This window comes from Lagopus leucura, unplaced genomic scaffold, assembly GCF_019238085.1.
Source record: "Lagopus leucura isolate 7727_CA_CO unplaced genomic scaffold, USGS_WTPT01 Super-Scaffold_100004, whole genome shotgun sequence".
Lineage (NCBI taxonomy): Eukaryota > Metazoa > Chordata > Aves > Galliformes > Phasianidae > Lagopus > Lagopus leucura.
Window position 1 is genome coordinate 43,960,032 of NW_024962264.1, and position 18,259 is coordinate 43,978,290.

Sequence of the window (18,259 nt, forward strand, 5' to 3'; positions counted from 1 at the left end):
CATTACACATGCCATGGTTACTCAGATCAGCACCGGCAGAGAACTTGCCAGACCTCAAGTTCTTCCAGCAGTACCCAAGTTATTTTGACCTGGGCTCTGGTATGAATAGCAGAGGGACAAAATGGGCCAAATTCTCCTCACGCAGCAAACATCTCCTAGAGGCTGCTTGTTGCTGTCAGTATCTCCAGAGTGTGAAAAGTTAATTTAGCAAGTATAGCTTATTTTTGAATTATGGCTGTGTTTGAGCATGCTCAGTGTGCACATATTTGTGTCAGTCTTACACAAAGGCTTCTAGTAAAAATAATGGGAGAGGAATGTTTAGGCAGATTCTGCTTCCAAATGTTAAATCAAACATCCAAGAAGGAATGAACAAAGTAAGTAATGGAAAGCAGCTAGCCAGTCAGTTAGTTAGAAAAAAAATACTAGTGTAGCATTGTTTGGTAGTAAGATCTGAGAAGGAATTTGCAATGTAATGTGTTACAAAGTTGTCACCAAATGTGCATAGAGGCTGCAAGATATGACTTTTCTGAGTTCATCCTACTTCCCCACTCCTTAACTTTGACTTTAGTGGCATCTCATGTTCTCCTGCATGATAATCAAATAGAGCCTATTCACAGTTGAAGCTTTTGAATAGAAACGTAATATAAACTAGAGCATTTTATATGTTGTAGTTTCTGACAGGAAGGGATGAGAGTTTTGCACATTCCTTTGAGGGAACTTACCCAGTGAAAATGTATAGAGACTAAGGAAAGTCTACATTCTGTGTTTCTCCTGTGTTTTCACTTTTTAAAGTCTCTATCGGGTACCAAGGCAGCTTCATTTGGCAGAGGAGGTAAGAGAACCAACACCATACTCCATATGTTTAGCTTAAGTTATCTTTTTCATTCAGAGAGTGCTTCAAAAGCCTTCTAGTCTGTATCTGAGAAGCTCATGTCAAAACGTCACAGCACCCTTTCACAGTTTGTGACATATTATTCTTGCTACTTGATGCTCTGAAGCTGAACATTGGCAGCCACCCTAAGAAGGCAAAGTACCTGCCACCCAAGCTGAAGTAACAACTGGCCTGCCTTGGTAAGCCACAGACAAGAAGGGTTTGGCACATACCATTGCATGTTGCTGCCAATCACAGCAGAAAATCTGCAGGCATTGAATCAACTCTGGTCTGCAGGATGGAGGAAAGTGGAAATTTCTGTAATCCAGTGTATACTTTGTATAACATTAAATGTAGGATATACTCCTGTTGGCTTTTACTTGCTTCATTAATCTGATCTTCAGGGCAACTGAATCCTTGATATTTGTAAAAGAGAGTTTCACTTTGAAATGCTAGGTCAAGGAGTTTTGCTCCAGTCATCATTTTTACTTGACGTGTTTTCTTATACACACCTGTGCCATGCAGTGCTATTTGCACATCTTTGCAGTCATTGTTCAGAGGGGACAGAGACATAAGTGTGAAATATTTACAAATGAAGCCTGGCCTCAGTCTTTGTTTACTCTGAATATCTATAATTTGTCAAACATTTTGCCCTCAGACATGCACACAGCTTCCTGGTACATTGTGTTTGCCGTGATATAACAGCTCAAGCCATGCCTCCTTCTGTTCATCCTGAATTTTTTCATTAAAAGATGATAAATTAAAGCTTCAAACATGTGAGATTTATCTGCCACAATGTTGCTGCTGATCAGTAGTTCAGTAAATATTTCTGGTTTCTGTTGAGCACCAGAGTTGCACCCCCGTGAGTCCTGGCATACATCAGTATGTACTAAAGTGATTAGGTAGCATGATGTTTTTCAGCACAAATAAAAACATCTTTTTTTCCTGAGCACGGTGACAGGGAGTGGTTTATTTTATCCTCAACTAAGTTGTTGAAGAGTAATCAGTAAGTTGAAAAAAAAAAAATTAAAAAAATGAAGAATTTTAAGTGATCTTGTGGAAAGGAATAGAGGACAGACTCAACTGAAAGTATTCTGGTTCCAGTAAAGAAGCCTCTGACAGAGATTCTGAGGCAGTTGCAGATGTCAGGCAGAACACTATTTTATCTCCTGCTGCTTTTGACCAGTAAAGCAGTAATTGAGATTCGTCCAAAGAGGAAAAACTGCAAACTTGTTCCTAAAAATCTCTTTTTCTGCAGAACCAGAAGGAACTAGATTGCAATCAGGCATTTACATTGATGAACTTGTTTGTTTTTGTGCTTTAAAAATTTGCTGAATGTTCGGATTGACATTCACACAGAATCACACATTCTAGTTCTTTAATATGAAAGTGCTGGTGACATACAGCTATACACCACATATTTTAGAAACCTAAGAACCTAATGAGATTTACACTATTGATAAGATCCTGACATTCAGTCTTGTAGCTAGCATCAGAGATTTTTCTTAAAGTTGTATCAGTTAAGAAATGGAAGATGATTTTTCTGTGAGATTTTTTTTCTCAGTGTAATATATGTTGTCATATATATTACATACAATAATCTTACACAAGTATATGTATGCACTGTTGATCAGACTTTTGGTTTCAAAAATGAGTTGAAGTGAATGCGATAAGAAGCATTATTAAGCAAAAGTAATCCTGTTGTTGGAATTTTTAAGGATCTCTACTAATGCTTCTTCCTTTACCTTTAGATTTAGTTTGGAGGTCAGTCCAGAGTCCACTGAGAGCTCTTCTTTGGTGGACTGCAAGTTCATCTTTTTGCATCTGAGATTTAATGGAACAACCATGGTTCCTTTTCTAATGCCAGAAAGATTATTATAATCAACTGTAGCCTTTTGCATTTTAAATGTCCTAAAAACTCACTCAATGACTTGCACATTTTTTGAGAAATCTGTATATTTGATTTTTATTTATAGAGTTCAGATGTTTGTTTTCTGAATCTTCATACACCAGTAATAGCTTCTTTAATGTGATTTTTTCAAGTATTTTGAAGATAAAATTTTCTGTGGTCAGCTGAGACCCTCAAGCAAGCACTCAGCTATTTCAAGCAGGACTGCACAAATATTTATCATTGGCATCAGCACAAGTATTATAGAAACACAGACTCCTTGGCTTATTTCCCACTCATGGCAGTTTAAAGAGAACTTGAAGTCACTTTCCAATTTGATTTCTTTGAAAGTACTTGGTAAAATTTGTTCCATTTCTTATTGCCATATTTTGTCATCTATGCGCTTTAAACACTTGTTCTGACATAGTAAAATATTAAATATCTTCTCTCTCTCATTACAAAAGTAAATGTCTTCAGTACCTGTAAGAAATTTAGAAGTGTCACAAAGTATATGCATGGTTCTGTTTCATGATGTTTTAACCTTATTGAAGCTAACCATGGATGATATAATCATCTGAAGATCTTTTTTCTTTGACAAACAGATAGGCAAAACAGCTGAAATGGTGGACAGCCAGTGAAACTGAGAAAAAAAGAGAGATTAGAAATTAACCATCTTGACTTTTTTCCTTTAATAATAGATATTGTTAACTTGAAATTAGCATAGAAAATGTTCTAATTATTTTGTAACATCTACTGGACATGAAGTAATACAGTTAGATGATCTCAAATGGAAATAGTTTTTATTTGCAGCAAATTTAAATAGCTCATGTCCTACTAGAAGCAAAGAATTTTGCTGATGTGAATGCAGTAATAACTTCACTAAGGAAAGAATGTTGTCCAGCATAATATGAACAAGACAGGCATTTTCATGAGATTTTAGAGGTCAATAAAAAGATAGTCCACATTTCTTAGTCTGTGCAACAACCACAAATAGAAATAATTCAACAAGCCTACATAAGAAGCTTGTAACTTGTATCCTTGCACTGAACTGTCACTGTGAAGTTTATGGGTGACCATAAAATCGAATTCTTTTCCTGGTATCCCATCATCTGAATTCCTATATTGTTCTCACTATCACTCCATCAGATCTGTGCGTTTAAAAACAGAAATAACAACAATCTCCTTTTATCATTTGTTCCTTGGACTATAAAAAGTAAAAATGATTAACAAGAAGCTTTAATTCTCTTTTCATAAGTTTGTAGTCTTCTTCCATATTTTAATTAGTACTATTTATAATACCTATTTATCTTATATTTTAATGTCACCAGGGTTAGCATCCTTAGACAGCCCATTTGAAAGTTGAAACTGGTAGTTTCTGATCCCTGAGCCCATGACTGCTTTTAATAAGACCTACTGAAGCTGTTAGGAATTAAAGGTCATTACAGCTTTGTGTATATTTGGGCTATTTGGCAAAATTAGCTTGCCATGGTGGCCTGATGGGTAATGATGATCACATCTGGTTCCATTTCTTTGGAGCTACCACAGCAAGATGTAATTTCAAACATGAGGTTTCAGTATCCACCACCTGGGGAAATCTCCACAGGGATTTAACTCTTCTCTGCCCCTTGCATTTAAGATCACTCACTCCATTGCTCCTTTTGTCCTCAGTGCTTCACACCATTTCATTCCTATCATTTTTGTTTTCTGCCAGCAGTCTATTCACAGTATTTGGCACAAATTTATTCAAGACAAGGACTGGCAATAGCCATGTGTTCATGCAGTGCCTGGAACAGGTGCTGAGCACCCTCTAATGCATCTCTAATGCAGTGACAGTGCTGTGGATGAGGACTTATTTGAGGAAAGAGGATTCACAGCAATGAGTGCAGATCACTTTTTTCCTAAATAGGAGAAATATTTTACACTGTACAATGTGTTATAAGCAAGACATAGAATTATCAGCAGGAAAATCTATATTGAAAAAAAGTATTTTTAAGCAAATTATCTTTGTAAAAATGCTAGCAACAATGGTATTTAATGTGTTGTATTTCCATGGGTATACTGTACATCTTATACTTCTCTGCTATTTATTTTTTTCTTACCTTTTTACTGGTCACAGTTCATTGAATTAAAAAGGCTTGGATAGTAACAAAGGGAAGGAGGGATATCTGTCTAACTGCCTATGGGAATATACCAGAGTTTCCACTGATATTTTCCTGTATTTTCAAAGCAGATTAGGATAGAATGTGTATCTGCTGATTTCATCTTAAATGCTTAGTAAGAAGCATGGAGTACCATAATAATATATTATTCAGGAAAATAGGAAAGCAAGCAAACAAACAAATGAAAAACAACCAGGAATTATTTCATGAAGCCAGAACAAATTTACTTCAGTTCTTGAAGAACAACCTACATTTTACACCCAATAAGTGAGTATTTTTATCTTCTGTTTCAATTCTTTCTGCATTTGTAAATCATCATCAGAGCTGGTTTTTGGCTTCCCCCATGCATTAGGCAACAGAAACAATGTGTCCATGTGGATTTGTTGTCATTCTCTGTGCATTTGTGTGAACACTGGCATATAATTAATTTAAAAGCAGAATGAAAACACACTTTAAAGCACTTGCTATTGAAGCAGAAAGCAAGAAGTCTTGTGATCACTCCTACAGGAAATCCCATAAAACTGTATTTGCAAATTTCAGGTTGTTAATTGCCATCAGCTGTCTCTTACTGTGCATTAAAAGTCCTCTGACAGCATGAAAAACTGCTGGGCTGTGGCACAACCTTGATGCTTTAGTGGGAAGGTGCCCCAGCACAGCTTTGTGAAGGAAGCCAGATGAATAACATAAGACCAAGGACTCTCTCAGAAGAAGGATAAAGGAAATAAAATTCCTACACTGAAACTGGTTCTCATCTGCCTGAGTAAGATAAACTCTTGCATTTAACCAAAACTTTTCAAAACAATTCTCATGAAGTGTTTACAACCTCTCAAAAAACTATGGTCTTAGAGGGATAGAAGTAATCCTGTAAACCTTACTTCTGACTAAACTAAAGCAGTGTTCTGAAACTAATTTTTATCCAGAAAGTATTCCCACTTTTTTTTCCCTCTCTTTTCAGTGTTAATTTTGTTTACAAGATGCATTTTTTTCTATCCAAAGGCCTGATATATTATGTCAAGGCAGCGATTTTATGGATATAGGACAATGAGTGCCTGACAGTGCAGAATTATAGTAGGCAGAAAATATGATTTAAAACAGCCTTTTCATAAACAAGACAAAAATCTCAGTCATATGAGAATTTTCTTCAAAAATAAGGAGATATTAGTATAATTCACAATTGAACTGAGGGTGAGAACACCAAGTATCCTAATATATTGTATTGGGTGTTGAAGAGAGTCTTGCTCCAAAATATTTTTCATTTTCTCTCACACGCAGTCTGGCACATGCCATAGCCTGTACTGAACAAACTGAAATTTTCAGCAAAGAGAGCATCATTCATTTTAGTGGAGTTGCACCAAATATTCATAAGTAGAGTTCCGATAACATTAGGAAATACATGAGAAGTTCTCCTCGTCTCTGTTTCAGAATAAAAAATAGAAAGTTCTTTCATGTTTGAAGCTCCATGTGTTTTTCTGCTGCTGTTCCAGTACTCTGTGTATGTGCACAGAAAAAACAATCTCAACTTTGATATGCAACTGTCCATGAAAAGGCAGAGAAGAAAAATCTCTGCAGCCAGCAGTTTTGACCTCCTAAAGCTAACATCAAGCTGACCTTTCCAGAAAAGCAGGATCTTCTTTCTTCCTGCTTTTCAGTAACATGCATGTGCAGTAATGTTGTCCCAGGAAAGTTCTTCCAGCTCCCAGTGAAGGCACACAGTATCTGAGCATGGTCTCGGATGGGGGTAGAGGAAATTTTCTTAACACCTCTCTCTAACTCAGTCCTTAGTCAGTGGCAGTTCACAAGCTGATTCTGAGAAATTTTTCATTTTATATCTACATATATATGTGTGAGTACATAATAATAAAAGGTTTCTGACATTATTCTCACTTGCAGTTGAGTCTTTTAACAGTGCCTTGGTAAGATTCAGCTCATTTGAAGTCCCTTTAACTTCAGTGGAATGGTATAAACAGCAGTAAAACTCCACGCTGCTCTAGAAACCACCTTGCCCAAGGTGGTATCAAGTTCTGCAGTGGTAACAGTGGGTGGGGACATGCTGCTAACCACCACACTTTGGACAGGGTTTCTGCTTTCAAGAAGAGAGAGCAACTGCAAAGCCTGCCCTAGCCAAGCTAGCAGCAAGCACCGCAACAAACCTAGCTCTGATTTTTTGGCCTACATCTTTTTGAAGGTGGGGGTTTTCCAGGTTACCCCACAAACTCAACATGAGAAGAGCACCTGAATATCTTAGACCCAAACATGTACACTCACGTTCTAATGGGTATAAGTAAAGATGAGAAATTAAGGATGGGAAACAACCTTACATAAAAAGGTGGAGCAGCATTAAAGATCAGGTCTGAATTTTGTTATGTAGCAATACAATAAACTTCCTGGAGATTCAAGATCAGTTTTTTTGAGTTATATATCCTCTTTGCCATTTGTGAATTAATTTGAACTGAAGGCATGCTTTAGACATTTCTGCTGTGTTAGAGAAATTATAGCAAATTGAAATGTCACTGCAGGTAAATAAAGAAATGCACAAACTGTATACGTATTTAGCAGACAGCTACATGGGAATATAGAGAGAAATTAAAGGGAGAAACTGAAAATTGCATGCACAGGTATGCAAGGCACTTTAACAAAGTGGTAAAGTGTGGCATTTATTGGAGGACAATGAAAAGAGCTCACTTTTTAAATTCTTAACAGTAACAATTACCAATTAAAAATAACAATTAACAGTTCTGAATTAACAATAAAACTGAGAATCTAACTACAGTATTTCAGCTGTAGCTAACAAATTAGGCAAACAGAAATGCAAATTAATTTTATTCTACTTGGTGAAACTGTAGCATCTAGTAAGAATCTATGAACAGGTGCACTTTTGTGTCACATAACACACATGAGAAACTGGCCTTTAAAACTCTACAAGCATCTTTCTGGATTTTAAAATTATCAGGAGTTAGGCACTTTTTCTCCAAAAAACATTTTTTATGGACTGTCACAATTATGAGACACTATGTGCAAACAGTATAGTTCTTGAACTGTATAACCAGATGAGCTAAATACATACTACACTGATCTTGTAAGTGTAGTAGGAGTATATAGGCACCTCCTGACTTCTTTAACCATCTTTTCTGATTTTTTATGATTATTTAAATGTATACCAGAAATCATTCTCACTTAGGTACAATTATGCTTAGTTTTCTGTAGAGTGGTTCTGATGAACCTGGACTCATTCAGAAGAATTATTTCTTTCTTATTTCACCTGAGTTCATTCCTTACAGATAAACAAATATCAGCTCATCAAACAACTCATTACCTTTGTTCCTTCTCACCATTCACAGGCTTTAAATACCACTGGCATTCATAACAGCTATTTACAAATGTGCTGTACTTATAGCATTAAGTGACATGAGTGCTTTACGGCTCTATTTACAAGATATCAAAGTGGTTTCTTACAGAGTAGTGCTATTTCCCTCCTGCTCTGGGCACATGAAATCAGTGAACCTAATAAAGTAGAAAAGCCTCATTAATGGAAGCAACTGTCCTTTGTGAGTGAGCAGCAGAAAGCAGCAGATCAAAGGTGCCCTGTTTCCTTGAGTAGTGTCTGCACATCTGTTTTCTTTATATCGAATGTGCGATTAAACTTTCTGGATAACAACAACAAAGCTTTTTGCTACTATTATTTTTCTAATACACACTGACTTCAGTTTCAACCTTTATCTAAAAACATTTAAAGGTTTTTTAATATGCAGTTACCAGTCTGATTGATATAAACTGTGTTTAAGTTTAACCAGGATGTTGAGAGATGGAATGCTCCTTATCTGTCTATACTAGATGTAAATAAAAAGATCAGATAGCACCATGCTAGGGTTAACTTTTCTTCAAAATAACACCAAAAGCTGGTGTGTTTCACAACTATGCCCAACTGCAAACAAGACCAGGAGTGGATCTGTTATTACAACAGTAGCTTTTCTCTTACTTTTAAAAAAGAAAACTAAATTATAAAGAAGGTCATAATTTTTGTGCAGTTAAAAAAAAATAAATAAAATCATCATTTTGCGAGATCATCGCTAGCTGGGACCAAATCATTGATTTCTGCTGTCTGGAGTCAAGACATCCAATTTAAATACTGATTTTTTAAAAAAAAAAAAAAAAAAAAAAAAAAAACTTTTAAAAAGTGCTTTTTTTCCTAGTTTTTGTTTGTTTGTTTGTTTGTTTGTTTGTTTTTTCAGATAGGAAAAACATTATGGTACTGAATTAAAACTCTAATGTGCCTATCTAGCATGATTCCTACTCTTGTATGTATATTTTTCTGCATTGTATTTTGCTATATAATTTTTTTTCCCCTTTAAATGTGGTATTTTGGTCTTTACTCAAGACAACTCCTATGTTAATACATTACTTGCATTAAGATGGCTTCTGTGCATGTGCACCCAGATGCAAGGAGAAAGAAGTTTTGAAAAGCTAAGAAATCAGAGTCTCGTGTATCTGCCTAGATAGATACAGCAGTCCCGTGGGTATCAATAGGAAGGAACAAGAGCGGGCAGATGTTTCAAGCACAGGAGGAATCTTTGCCTCAGCACTTACTGCCCATATGCCATTAACACAGACTGACACAAGGTAGTAGGCTGATTAGTAAGCAAGATACCAGAAGATATTTTGTGGGCAAATCTCTTAGTAATGAAAGTGGCTGCACGCCTGTGACTGAGCAGCCCATCAGAACTGCAAGACCACTTCTGTTTGTAATGGGCAGTGATGGGAAATGAGAGAGTAGCTCAGATTGCAATGCATCAAGCATAACTGTGCCTGAGAGGACAATAACAAGAGTCCTTTGAACTCCTTCCTCACCTCCCATCTGGTATACAGAACTGAGGCAGTAAAGTAAATGCAGTGAAAAGTGCTACATATTTTTACATAGCACTGCACATATGTTCCTGATGTTGGTATCACCCAGTGCCCACTGCAGTCCAACTGGTGGATTCATCAGTATGTACAGGATGGCAAAATGCTGCCCATCTCTGAGTCAGCACTGCTCCAGGAACTCACAGACAGGTTTTGCAGTGTATTTATTTCTGAATAATTGCAGCACTCACAAAAAAAAAAAAAAAAAAAAAAGACATTTCTGACAATACAGGAGAAATCTCCATATCTTGAGAAAAATAAATCTCTATGTAAAACACATCAAGAAACCTTTCTACTCAGGAAGGAAAACAGATAATTTTAATTCTAGTGTTTCTATTTGTAACCTAATATATTTCTTCAGCTAAAGAGGACAAGCAGTGACTTTAAATAGGTCTCCTTGTTTCCTCTTGTCCATATCACTCCCTAAAGTGTTCTCCACCCTATCCTTGTTTGAAAGATATCCTTATTCCTTCTTATTTATGAAGGTCAGGTCATCCAATTCAGTTACAAAGTCACAAGACAAGCTAAGGGCTTTTGACCAATAGCAAATGTTACATATTGTATGCCATTAGTACAACCTGGGAGCAGTCTAGAAACAGCATAAACACTTATTAAAATGTTCAAGGGAAATAGATGCATGAAGAATGCTCATTTCTTTATTTTGCTCTTTTTTGTTCATATATATGCATTGTTTCACACATTCAAGGAAGTTACAATCATTCGATTAGTGCTGACTTTGGTTAGCAGAATGATTGTGTATACATCAAGTTGAATTTTCCTTCCAGAAAGAAGACAGAAGTAACAGCCAAAGACATTCCTAAAGGAAAACTGTAACTCTTACAGTATTTATTCTTCACAATACAATTCAAGAATTGAAACTACAAGTATGAAGGCTTGCATTTTGCAAGCAGTGACTCTAACTGCAGCTCATTTTATGTCTGTCTTTTAATGAGTACAGAAGGGGCTGGACTATGTGCATCTGAATACAGAATCTAGAGTAATTCCTTACAAGCACAAAACTTGTCCTACAAATAAATTTGAGCATGCCCTACACGTAAGCGCTGATCACAGTGAAATTAAATTTGTTGGCAGAATCAGGCCAGAAACAGAAGGCATGAGATGAAGTCAGTTGGTCATGTATATGTTGAAACTATGCACTTAACAATTTGTTTCACCCAAGCTGTTTCTTTTCAGATATATAATGAATACTTCATTAAATCCATAATCTACAATCTGTAATCTACAATTTTTTTCAAAAATGATCATTTTTATTTAAACTTATAAAATGGCACTAATGGACATTTTGTCCTTAGACTAAGAAATAGGAAGACATTCTTGTCATGAGGCTTTTGATATCATCATTTTTTATGCAAGTTAATCTCCATGACACATTAGCAGTGTGTGCTGGAGAGCAATGTAATCAGAAATTAGAAACAAAAAGGGTGAAATCAGATTGACCTTTGGCAAGTCACAACTCCTCTATTAGATGTGGTCTGTAATGTATAAATACTATCTTATGTCTCTTGTTATTCCAAATAAAAAGAAAGCCACATGTTCATGATAGAGTATGACTTTTCAAATGCCACCAAGTTGATTTTTCCTAAAACCATACTGCAGAGCCACTTATGCAAAAAGATGTGTGCATGTGCAAGATGTCTGGGGTAGAACTTGAATATTACTCTAAAGAGTTTGCGTTCCAGTGTTTGTATTTATGGCACAGCTTCGTAACTCCTGTTTTGGAGATTTCCTTTCTTCTTATGTTACTGATGTAGTTGCAAAACAAGAATCAAATCTAAGGAGAATCCTAAGCCATGTACTTATGAATTTGGTGATTGCATGTATGTTTTGAGAGTCGAGAAAAAGTGTCAGTTTAGCAGTCCATCACCTGTGGTCCTCTTTCCATTTGATTGATTGCGCTTATCCCTTAAGATAAAGGATAATTCTTACAGATTTTTGCTGAGGACATAAACCAAACACTGAGAATATGCAGTGGTTATGGCAGAGAAGAATTTGATTGTTTCATTTAATAGACTTTCAGACATTATATAACTTCTTACCCACACTGTCACACTAACATCCAGAGCTATTACACCTACACTAAATGGATGTGAATAGCTAGACTTTTAAAAGTTCAGGCAATGAGTAAATTGTGTTAAGCATTTATGACTTGCTAAAGTGTATGTTGGTGGTTATAAACAGAGCGTACTCGTCAGTGCTTTCCGCTAGGCATTTCAATGACTCTTGAGAACATGAAAAGTGTTGGTGACTTAACTGAGCCGTGGGAATTCAGAATTATTGATTGGAGTTTGGAGAGATAAAATATGATTGTACATATGGAATGCATAAAAAATAGAAGGCTTTATTCGTTGTTTCTTGAAACATAATTAATTTTTTTAGTAGATGAAAATTATTGCCAGTACATAGTATAGAGTGGATATGTATAAATGATAAATCTTCTGTTGATTTTTGCCTTTGTTTTTATTTGCAAAATAGTCATGACCAAATAATGATTTTCTGAAACACAATTATTTCTAGAAGGTTTTTAACAGAGATGTCCTCCAGGTTTCTTGATCTCATAACTTGTGAATAAGTAATTTCTTTCCAACAAGAAACAAGTGATTAACTATTGTGCTGGCCTTCCTACGAAAGCATGTGGCTGTTCCAGTGCTCTAGCCCTCACTCACTCTAACCCACACTTCTCCAGGGAATATTATTCCCAGATAGTTTCGTTCAGGATTATTTTATATCTGTCTGTCCAGTATGGTTTAACTACAACCCATTCTCATGAAAGGAAGCTCTGTAAGCCAACTTCTGCTCCTGTACATCTGCCAGCCTTGACAACACCTGACAGGACTGATTTTCAATACTGATTTTTTTTTTCCCTTTCTCTAATGAAAGTTTGTGTGAAACCCTGTTGCATTGAAGGAAGTGGGAATTTTGCCAGGACTTCATCCTATCTGCTTTCTGAGACTCCCCATGAAAATGTGCTATGTCACATGACATTCTTAGCAGAGTGTTGGGTCGGGTATATCCTGCAGAAAGACATCTCTTGTAAACAAGATTTAGCAATCTTGGAGGGAATTTCCTGCTGTTGGTCAGATTGTTTTGAACACCATTGACCTTGCTGCAGATTTCTATTCTAAGAGCAACTATTCATCTGTGTCCTAGGATCAGTTGCTTTGATGACAGTAACTGCTGGGGGGTGGATAAGGAAATCTAGAGACACTCGTTCCAGTTGTGAGGCCTGCTGATAACCAGCCCAGACTGTGCTCTGGCTAGTCTATACCAATTTAAACACCATTTGGAAGGAAATAGCTTCGCTGAGGAAGGAAGAAAATGAATGCGGAAAACAAACCAAAAGAATTCCAAGTTTAGAATTAACCTAGACCACATCATGATACCATCACACTACCAATATCTCACAACAAAACACATCAAGCACCTCTCAGCTTGCTCTAAAAATATATTTCTAAAATGCACGGGCATTTGCAACATTCTCAGACTCCCTTCATTGAGCAGTCCTTATTAAGCAGATGAATCTGCACCATTTGTTTCTACTTTGCAAAGAATGTCACATTCCTCAACAAGAAAAAAAAAAAAAAAATCCATACCTCTGGGACTGTAAATGACTGTTTCATGGACAGTTTTTTCTAAACACAAGGAAGAGATCTAGGCACAAACACCAAAGCATGGGGAACAAAACTGATTTAATTAGTTAGCTTCTTATTTTCTAAGACAAAAACACTTCTGCATTTTAAATCTTTCCTGTATAAAAACATGATATTTTTATAAAAATTGTGCTTTAGTAGATTTAAACAATTTCTGAAAGTAACATTTTCCTGGGTCTTTGTGAATGGCCAGCCTTCACCCTTCCCAATATGTTTGTAATGTAATGTAGTTTTTATGTATCAAAGAATTCATAGCCTTCGAGCCTGCAGCCATGCCAAATCAGATAATGGAAATTCAAGATAAAGCAGTGAAAATAAAAGAAAATTTCTTCTTGATCATACTGCATGAAGAGCATCTTCTTAGAAGGGTTGATTTCTTCAGACAATCTCAACATTTTATGGGAGTTCTTTCCATTTTCTGTCCACTGTACTATATAATAAAGAACAGGCTATGACTACAGAAAGAACAAACGTAGTCTGAAATATTCTGAAATGGTCAGAAAAATTTAAAAAATTACAGATTTTGCATGAGTATCAACCTTTTAACTACAGTAAATATTCAATATCTTTATTTGTTACAGAAACTACAAGTGCCTGACATAATTTTCAATATTTTGGATTCTTATGAAAAGAACAACTCAAAAAAAGGTCTTTTCAAAGTGATTTATCAAATGCTTTTGAAAGGTTTTAAAAGGACAGAATGAATGCTCAAGGTGAACTGACATGAAAACAGCCTATGCCATTGTGCCCTTAGTATTTCAGCTAAGAGTCAAACATACTCCAGTTTTGGTTAGAAAAGTGAGAACCAGGTTTAAATCTATATCATAGATGTCCCAGATAGTAAACAGTCAGGAAAAAGCTAGTCTGAAGAACTCCTTTTCGATGTGGTAGAGATCTTTACCTTGGGTCAGCAGAATATCCAGTGATGAACATGAGTAAGCTTTCCACAGCAGCACACCATCTGCTAAAGGAGAGTGCATAATTACTGTCTAAACAAGTTACTGGAATGTAGGCTTGATACAGAAATCACTGGATAAGGTTTTGGTCTATATTTCATAAAAGGTCTGACTACAGAGGCTAATAATTCCCTTTATAATTCCTGATTCTTGATTTTTTTTGATTTTGTTTTTTTTTTTCAAAGAAAGCTGCATTCTCCTTCTGTAGATAGAACGGGTGCTTCATGGTGGTTTTCTAGAGACTATTGCTTGGAAAATCTGAATGTTTTCCAGAGTTTTTAATATGTTTCTCTGAAAACAAGCTGATTCTAATCATAACATATACTGATCACGTGTTTAGCTGTCATACCATTGTTTTCTGTAGTGTAGGCTGAGGTTTGCTTAATGTGAAATAAATGCCAGCACACTCCTCTGCTGTAACTGTATGAATCATAAAATGGAATCACAGAATCATAGAAACAACAAGGTTGGAAAAGACCTTCAAGATCATCTAGTCCAACCGTCCACATAGCACCACTATCTTCCACTAAACCATGTCCCTCAGTACAACATCTGAATGTTTCTTGAACACCCCAGAGCTGATGACTCCACTACCTCCCTGGACAGCCCATTCCAGTACCTGACCACTCTCTGGGAGAAGTACTTCCTAATATCTAAACTTAATCTCCCCTGGTGCAACTTGAAGCCATTTCCTCTAGTCCTATTGCTAGTTACACGGGAGAAAAGGTCAACCCCACTCACCACAAGGTCTCTTTAGGTAGTTGTAAAGAACAATAATGTCACCACTGATCTTCCTCTTCTCCAGACTAAACAATCCCAGCTCTTTTAGCCACTCCTCATGAGGAGGAGATCCTCTTTCCACCACACTCTTATTTTGACCAGATCCCACCCTACTTACACCATCATAGGACATACAAAATATAATTTTATTTTTCACAATGCTTTATGAGAAGAATTAATGGCCTTACTAAGACCTGTGCTTTAGGGGAATTTCTTTATGTCAGGTTGCTGAACATTTAAGCTGTTTTGAAACATCTTCTGTTTGTATTCTTCATGCGTGGGACTGAAAAAACAGAAGACACTCACTGCAGTTTCTTCTGTGACATTTCTGCCCTGATACAGAGCTCCCTATTAGGCTTACACTGTAATCAGCTATCACCTTCCCTCATGTTTCTGCATTTCATCACTCAACTTCCTTTTGGTCTTGCTGACACTCTCCGGCACACCTTCCTTGCAGTCACTTGAATGTCAGTTAGCAGCTGCATTCTCTCACACACCCAGCCTCACTGATCAGCTTGAGAAGTACTAGCAGACACCACTGTCTGTCCTTTTTTCTATTATTACTTCAAGCCTTTCTGCATTTTTGAAAGACATTTAATAACATAATCAATTGGAAGTTGATCAGAAAACTCATACCTACATACAGTGTTCATACTGAATTGCTCATAAATTAAATAGCCTATTTAAAGAATTCAGGATGCCTTTCCTGTATCATCGCTATGGGGAGAAAAAAGTGAAGAATATTGAAACTTCAAAAAATCTGTACAATGGTACTGAGAGATGTTTCTGATTTTGGAGGTGCCTAGAAATGGCCAATGCACAGCTGCAAATCTGAACATTTACTATATTTGATAATTTTTGTACAAATAGAAGAAATAAGAGGTTATAAGTTTCAGCATAATATTACATCTCACACATCTTTAGGCTGTTCAATCAGTTAACTTACAAAGCTGGTACTCTCAGTGCCCCTTACCCAGTGGAGAGGCAGAGACACTTCTCCAAAGGCTCATCTGTTTCCCCTTTATGAGGTTTGCCCTCTAGAATGTGGAGATGTCTCTCTTCATTTGCATCCAACATCTCTGAGTTACCAAATGCCTGTTCTCAAACCTACCCACTCTTCCTGTTGCAACTATGGCTGTCTTATTTATCTATTTTCCTCAGTGATGTGCAATTTCTGGTCTCAAGAACTTTTTTCTTAATATATATTTTTATCTTTACTATCATGCTACTACTAATTCTCTGTTGAGTTGTACCTCATAATTCCAGGAAGAATTAGAACACTTCACACCAAACATTACTAAAAATTCTATCAGATTGTCAAATGTGTGCTCAAAAACAATCCAGCAAATGCAGCTGTGCATTTTCCCCCGTTTATTACTCCTGCTACTCCTGTTTTGTTTCACGTAACCAGATTTTGACTTTTCCTTTAAAATATTTCCTTTAGTAAGTACCAACTACTTCAGCCCACTGGTCAGAATACCCAGTCTTGCCTAATGTTTCCTCAGACTTCCCTTCCTAACAGCCTGCCTGGGTATTTGTATACTCCTCTCTTCAGCACAGATTAGAAATTGTTATTTCTGCTGAATGAACTTTGATGATAAGGCCAGATCTGGCAGCTGAAAATGGCACACCAGTGCACATATGTTGTTGTGTAGGTAAGTCACTATCCTCCTGACCTGCAGCCAAGACACTTCCCGGTCCCTTCTGTGGGTGAGAGAAGATACTAGTAGAAGCAGCTGGTATGAAATCCGGCTGCTTAATCTTGAAAGATGTTGACTGAAACAAAGAGGCTTATATTTATGTATTTTAAGACAGAGGCTTTCACATTATCAACAGATACTTATTTTGTTAGACCTACAATAAATACTGTAATGATGGTGAGCAATCCTGTAAGATACAGTATTCTATGCTTTATTTGAGTATGGCTCTTTTGAGAAACCTATTAGATTACAAAATTACAGGTTTTTGAGGGAATGGCACAATTTAATGACTACTTTTGTATGAGGACATAAAATGAACTAGAAAAGAATAGATATGCAGATTAATTAAAAATATTAATCAAGCATGTTTAAGCAAAAGGGGAGCACAACGACAGTCTCTTGAATTACATCCTACTATTTTATAATGCCATTGCCATACTGAGATAGCTTTTGTAATAAAAGGAGTGGAGATGTTAGATAAGGAGAGGAGAGAAAGGAGAATCTTACATCTCTATGTTCATCAAGAAATTTTCATGACAGAAAGAGGAAAGATGTGTTTCTAAAACAGCGTAAAATCTAAGTGTGGAGGGGTTAAGTAGATCGCTTTACCAGTGAACAGATATGCAGAAGTTGTTAAAGATCTTAGTTGATAAACATAATCCAGGGCAGTTTTACTGTTGCAAATTCACATGCTTTCTTGGCTAATATTAGCTGGAGGAGCAGGAAAGTGAAGAAATGGCCTATAACTCACCCCAAAGTCGACGTGTTGTGCTTCTTTAGAGTCATTGACTTGGAAGATTAGTAAGAGTGGTAAATCAAGTCTGCATCCTTCCCATCCCTGCCTTTGTGCTGCTGCAGTGTTTGTGCTGCCAAGTGCTGAGCTGGAGCAGGAAAATGAGTTCACTGAAAAATGGTGCAGGTTTTTGGAGACAGAGTTGATTTGGTTTTTTGTTTATTTGTTTGTTAGCAGATTAGTTTTCAGCCCTGGTGATTCCTGATCCAAGTCATTGTGTGGCCTTGTGAACTTCTGTGGAAGAACAAAGGCAGGAATGGGAGTACATAGGTGGGGATGGAAAGCAGAGGAAGGAGGCAACATTTTGGTCCCAGATCTCATTTATATCAGCTTTAAATGGCCAAGAAACTACATCCGTCTCTACACAGGTAGGAAAAAAATGCTCAGGACATGAGCACCACTGAGATGTTAAAGCATCTGGTCAGAAGTACAAAGGAAATATCTCCTCCCTTCCCTGGCTTACTGCTGCCAGTGGGTCAGGATCAGTATTTGTTATAATGAGGGAGCTCCATGTCATTTTCTGTTCTCCATGCCATTTTCTTCAT

At 36.6% G+C, this 18,259-nt stretch overlaps 1 protein-coding gene and 1 long non-coding RNA gene across 6 annotated transcripts in view; one reads left to right on the plus strand and one right to left on the minus strand.

Annotated features, from left to right (window-relative positions):
* Positions 1–18,259, plus strand: part of DLC1 (DLC1 Rho GTPase activating protein) — a 216,991-nt gene that overhangs the window by 130,007 nt on the left and 68,725 nt on the right. The gene's annotated exons all lie outside the window — the stretch shown is intronic.
* LOC122180477 lies at positions 2,810–17,804 on the minus strand. Of its 3 annotated transcripts, none has more exons than XR_006179097.1 (3): positions 17,673–17,804; positions 14,387–14,446; positions 2,810–3,399 (listed from the first exon to the last, which is right to left on the minus strand). It is a non-coding gene; the product is annotated as an uncharacterized LOC122180477 (long non-coding RNA). The 3 variants fall into 3 exon arrangements; XR_006179098.1 differs by having other exon boundaries at positions 14,387–14,449; XR_006179099.1 differs by lacking the exon at positions 2,810–3,399 and adding an exon at positions 12,278–13,915.